Raw genomic sequence first — 6763 nt, 5'->3', positions numbered from 1 at the left:
ATTGATTACTTAACCTTATTGATTTTGATACATGTTATTTTTTAGACTTCAAGTCCCAGGTCTGTAGTCCTGTTCGTACAATCATGCCTATAACTAGTATTATATATATATATATTTTTTTTTTTTTTTAATTAGAACTATTAACAATCTGTACTCATGGTACAATAATCTTATAAGATATTTGAATTATAATAATAATAGAATTAATACAAATCAATACAAACGAATACTTATATGTAACCCTATTATAATTTTACATGAAATCTTGAATTGAAGAAACTGTCCAGCAACAGCACTTCGGCGAGGAATTTTTTTTTTTAGTATTATATGAATTGTGAAACATTAACCTATGAACATTGACTCGTGACTTATAAACATAGATTAAAAAATTGTGACCTGTCATTCCATGACGATTAATACAGCAAATTAACGTTCAGTTGGACTAATTTATTGTTGTATTAGAGTATTATAATAGCACTAATAGCTATTTGAGTAATTAAACCAATTATTAAATTGAAACGTAAGATTATTCAAAGAATCTCATTAGATTATTTATATTTACATTTTGAAATGTACTATATAACATAATAATTATAAGTTGTTAACATCGCCCATGATTAAAGAAAAACTAAGTAGGTAATGCTTTAATGATAGTTATAATTCACTTTAAAACTAAAACATCTATAAAATTCTATCAAGTACGAAATATTTTCAATAATAGATTTATCTAATTATTATAATTTATGATCATACCCTTTAATTAGATAATAGGTAGGTCAATTCTCTCTAATATTAAAGTTGACAACTTATAAATGTATTTATAAATTATATTTATAGATAATTATTAATGATTGTATGTCAGACGGAGACAACTGTATGCGGGTGTGGCCTATAAACCATATCTACAATGTCAATGAGCCAAGAGGTACATGGGGACTGATATCGGTGATTTTCTTTCATTATCGAACTATCATTATCATTCACACAATAAAGTAATTTTAACGTGTTCTATTTTAAACATATTACGAATTTATCTATTTAGTGTTATTCTGATGAGCAATAGAATTTTTGAAAACGAAATTAAATTTACCTGTTTAACTGTAAGTCTGCTTGATCACTTTTCCCTTCATTTTAGATTTTAATTCCCTAAATTCTTAAAAGATGGAAATTGAAAATCTGTCATATTTCTATTTTAGAAAAAGTTTAAAAAAAAAAAAAATAGGAGAATCGATCTTTGAAAAACTTTAATCAATTCAAATCTATTTTTAGTTCTTATCCCTTCATTAATTTTAATTGGTATGTTGGAAATGGAACAATTCTAAGTTATAAATACCTATTATGAACTTATTCAACAGAGACAGAAAATAATTACTTATAATTCTTTAAAGTTTAAATGATGTTAAAATTAACTATTTTTTAAAAAAATTAAGACAATTTTTTAATAATATTACAAAGTGGCCTTAAAATAGGCTGTAGTTACCAAGAACTAACAAAAAATCAAATCAAATCATTTCAACGATTAAAAAATATTACGCTTTCGTCTAGTAAGCCAGAATTTTAATCTTTTTTTTTTTTAAAGAACTAAAAAAATTTAATCAGATTGACTATTGAGTCAATTTTTAAACGTCATGAAAATGCACTTCAAAACGTTCAACAATTTATAATTTTTTATTATTGTTTATTATGACTTCTGATAATAAAGTTTCTAAAATTAAAGTCCGATGGAATTTGTGTTTTTCATATTAATAATAAAAAATAATTTATCAAATTCTAATTATTCTAAGTTGTGATTTGTAAAAGTTTTTCCTATATAAATACATATTATTTGGTTTATTTTAATGACCTGTGTTATTAATTAGTATTAGTTTGCACACATTAACCTTTTAACACGTTTGTATAAATATATATTTTAGGTTTAAATAATAAAGATTCAACTCATTTTCGCATATCTACTTTTTTATAATTCGTTTGAGCACAACTCCACATTTCTCTTATCACTTAAATAGGCTTACCGCTAGGACTATCTGTTATACACAAGCGTGATTAAAAATGTATAATATTATGTATGTGTTTGTTTTAAATAAATATGTAATTATACTATTAATAATTAGTAATAGTAGTCATTAGTTCTAATATTATATACTGCTAATTAAATTAATAAATTTTACAATCCTAATTTTGAATGGTAATATTAAAGTCCTATTTTCTTATATTTATGTATGTTAAACGATCAAAAGTTTTATTTTTATATTCATTTAAGATATTTTTCTATTGTATCTCTTTATTAATTGTCTTTTTTATTTTATAATTTCAACGATTATGTCGATTACTGATGTATGTATGAAGAATGTAAAACAAACTTTTACAATTTTTATGATACTTTTTATATATATACCTTGATTATCTTAAGAGTTAAGACTATTAATAGGTTCACAGCCCATAATGTCGGAGGAAAATTTCTATCCGATAAAATGTAAGTTTTTTAAATATAATCAGAAAATATATAAATAATACTGAACTTTATACTAGACGTGTTATCAATATAAATCGCCAAATCCATCTAAAACTTCTTTTAAGGATTAAATTTAATAATCTAATCCAAAGAAGTATTTTATCTGTATGCTTATTTCAGAAATACTATTTAAGTCTACGCATTCAATAATATGTTGTGTTGTTTTATATACCTATCCAAACTAATTTTGTCCTAGATGAAAATTACAACATGTAATTTCGCAGTTAGGGAAAAATTGCAATACAGCATTATGCACAGTTTTTTCAAAATCAACATAAAAATTGCTTAAATTTATTATTTTACTAGTAATATTAATACACATATTTTGTAACGTTTTCCACATATACTGATGTAAATGTCAGTATGATTGTTTCTTAAAATACAAAATTTCACAGAAACATAAAAATTGTTTATATATAAGTTAATAGCAAAAAGTTAAACAAAACATTTCTGAGAATATCAATATATCCTATATCCTCAAAATCGTGATATGCGCTTTGCAGCAATTCTAATTTTTTTATATGTAAATATAAATAGATTTTCATAATCCATTTTATAACAAAATAAAAATGAATGCCTTATAAGTAAGATTATACTGAACATCAATAATTAAATGTTTTTAAGGATTTTCTAGAGATTAAGGTAAGTTTGGAAAGGATTTTTTTTCGGGTTTCGTGTATGGATTTTTGAATTAATTTCATATCGTTAGATTGAAAATTTTCATAGTATCAACTATCAGTATTTTTATACTGACTAAATTAATGACTTATAAGTTTAATTTTGCTTTATGTGTAAATCATTTTTAGCTCTATTTTTTTAATTACTTCCTTCTACTAGGATTACTGCTCGATTAATAAAATTGAACAGTTGTCTTATTCTCAATGATTATGTTTATTTATTATTTCTTTAAATTTGAATTAATATACTGACCACAGCATTTGGGAACATTTTTTATTTGTACACCTTTAATTTATATCACCAGATTTTAAAATTCAATATTCTCTAAATTTTTAAATTATAACTATACACATTTATACACTTTTAACCTCCATTCTTTCAAAAATATTACAAACTTTAATATCCATCATAGTCAGTAGTGTAATTATAGTATCGTTTGCTGGAGAACAACACTTAAAAGTTTGAAACTACCTACTTACCTTAGCTATCTATAATATGTTTAATATCCAACGATTATTTTTGATATGAATATAGACTACTATATTATATAGTACTCTACTAATGATATATATGTATTATTAAGTAATATTATATTGCTGATAATTTGTACTGATTATTTGTATCGATAATTCTATTACCTTAGGTAAGTCCAAATTTAAAAATACAAAATATATGTTTGCGCAGTGTTTACGTTGTGCGTAAACGATTCATCAATATTTTGATAAAAAAATTGAATGTTGCACAAACAAACGAGTTGTACCAGTTATTAATATAATATGTTACATATTAAACATAAAGTAACTATAAATTATTTAAATTTAAATACTTTAGGATTGACACCTATCAATTTATCATTAAGACCATTTCCAGTAATTTATTAATATAATAATATATCACTAATTTATTATGTACCTATAATATAATAATGTTAACAGCAGCCTGTATGCAGTATGCAGAAGTTACAATTATATAAATCGTAATATAAATACATTTTAATTGATTTAATTTTACATAAAAAGATAACTGACTAAGTGTACTTAACCAATGATATCAGTGTACAAGTAAAAAGCCATTGATATTGACTTACTTATTTTATAAGGCCTGTAAGTAATTATTACTAATTAGCTACTGGAATTTTTTTTTAAATCATTATTCTTTTACACGACTACTTATATTGCATATGTGTATCTATACGACTATACAGTATAGCTGTATTAGATAATGTTGTTATTCGGTATGACCAAAATGGAACAAGTTAATGATAATTTCTAACTACATAAAGTTATAGATTCTAATGATTCTATATCATTTAATACCATGTTTCATCAGCGTGTAGCGGATACCAATGATACAATATACTAATTTTAGTTGTAATATTGTACGTGATTTATCCGAAATAGTAGTGAATTGCTGTATTTATACATGTATATATTGCATGTACCTACCTATATAATATTTATATTTATTTTTTTAATCGCTAATATAATTTATGATTTGATATATTATTAATATTTATCTCATAAACTATAAAAATTCCTTATTAAGATCTGTGAGAAAATCGTCAAGTATTGAATTCATATAGTTTATCTTCACCAATTGTCTCAAATCTTCTTTCAACCGCCTTTAAAGTAAAAATAAATATTGTGTAAAAGTTACAACATAATATTTTTTTTCACAAAACACCAAAGAATCTCAATAGATTGAGCAAATAAAATACGACTGTACCTATTACCTATAGTGGCAGGCGGTATCCGTCAGGCCCTGGTCGCGGCGGCGACTCATTATGATGCCTAAGGTGAGGTGATGCCCCCGGAGGATTCCCCGGATAAACAACCGGGCCACCCGCCCGGAAGAGATAACCACGCAATTAAATAAAAGGGTCGAGTGTCTCCGGGGAAACCCGGAAGAACTGGTTGGACCCCGCAACACGTGGAAAGATATATCTATAGTGGAACAGAGACTCTCATATTTCCAAAAAATTATAAACAGGCAAAAAAATTAAATAGAAACGAAAACATTGAAAAAAAAATTATCTGACCAAACCTGGTAAGCTATTAAGCTAATAAATAATCTTTAAATTATAATATAAAGTAAAAAATATTAAATCATGTTTAGATAATTTCTTATTTTAATAAACATCAATTTTTGTTTGTCAGTGCTCGATTCGAGAAGATCAGGAAAAAAACTAACAATATAATTGTTATCATTATAATGGTAATTATATTATTATTTTGTAAAAGATTATGATTTTACGAGTTCTTTGTAGATAATTCTGAAGACATGACGATGACGTAATACAATTTGTGCGATATAAATCGAACTTTTCAGATGATTGACGTCGCGTGTAATTTTTAAGTATTATCCACGATATAATGTTTTCAAGTGTTACCACTCGGGATTAAAAAAATATAAATAACGACTATGTGTTTTAAATTATATTATATTAATAATAGTTTAATACAATTTTAAATTCTGAATGGACTAATCGACTAATGAAGTAATGAATATATGTATTTTCTCTTGATATCGTGTACCTATCAATTTTTGACAAAAATTAAATAATAAATTTGATTTAATTCTTACCTATACATTTATAATTAACTTGTGATCATATACGGTTTATTCACAGTTCACTGACGTCTGACTCCTAATTTACCAATACTCAGTTTTTTGACTAAAAAACCAGTTTTAAATGGTTTAAAAAAAAAAAAAGCTTAATTGAATTATAACCATGATAATATTGGATACATGCTTACATCTGGCATAGAAATTTACAGGTACCTACAATACTATTATATTTTATTTATTAGTTATCTTATTGTTAAACATATCACACAATTATTTGGATACCTACCAATCTAAAATAAAAGACTGTTTGTTTCATTTGGGTCAATCTATATGACGTAAGTTAGATAAGTAGGTAAAAAATGTAGGAGTGTAGGACTATCAAAAGCATTAGGTATCGAAATTTAACAACTGTCCTTACTCCTTAGAATATACACAGAAGCATTAATCTCTGTGAATAAGATTGAGAAATATTTGACTATAATTACACGAAAGTTCCAAATAATTAAAATAAGAAATGTACCTAATACAAATACATAGATACATATTTACTAACCCAATCTTGCAAGATTATATGTTATAACTTATATTGATACACATGTTTGGTTAATTGTCAGACTGTTTTATACCCGGATATAATTGGAAAAACATAGAAGTTACTGTAGTATAAATATAGGTAATTAATAGATAATTTGATAAAAATAAAAAAATGAAAATTCATTACACTATCAACCAAAGCGTTTTATAACAAACGAAAAATCGCGAACTTCGAAAAACTATAACTAAAAATTAGTGATTTCCGTAGATCTTTTTTGTATCATCATTTTAAATTTTAACCTACTGAAATGATCAGTTTATATAAGAAAAATAAAATTTAAAAAAGGCGTGTCAATCAGAATGAACTCATTTTATGTATGTAAAAGTGCTATGCAAAAAATAATAAAGGATAGTTATTAGTTTCGAACTTTCAACAATCAACAATTTGGGTTTTGAGGCCTGTGGTAAATT

Source organism: Melanaphis sacchari, unplaced genomic scaffold, assembly GCF_002803265.2.
Source record: "Melanaphis sacchari strain LSU unplaced genomic scaffold, SCAv2.0 Contig12_pilon_pilon, whole genome shotgun sequence".
In the NCBI taxonomy this organism is placed as follows: domain Eukaryota; kingdom Metazoa; phylum Arthropoda; class Insecta; order Hemiptera; family Aphididae; genus Melanaphis; species Melanaphis sacchari.
The sequence above is the reverse complement of the archived record's forward strand: the minus strand, read 5'-3'. Positions refer to the sequence as shown.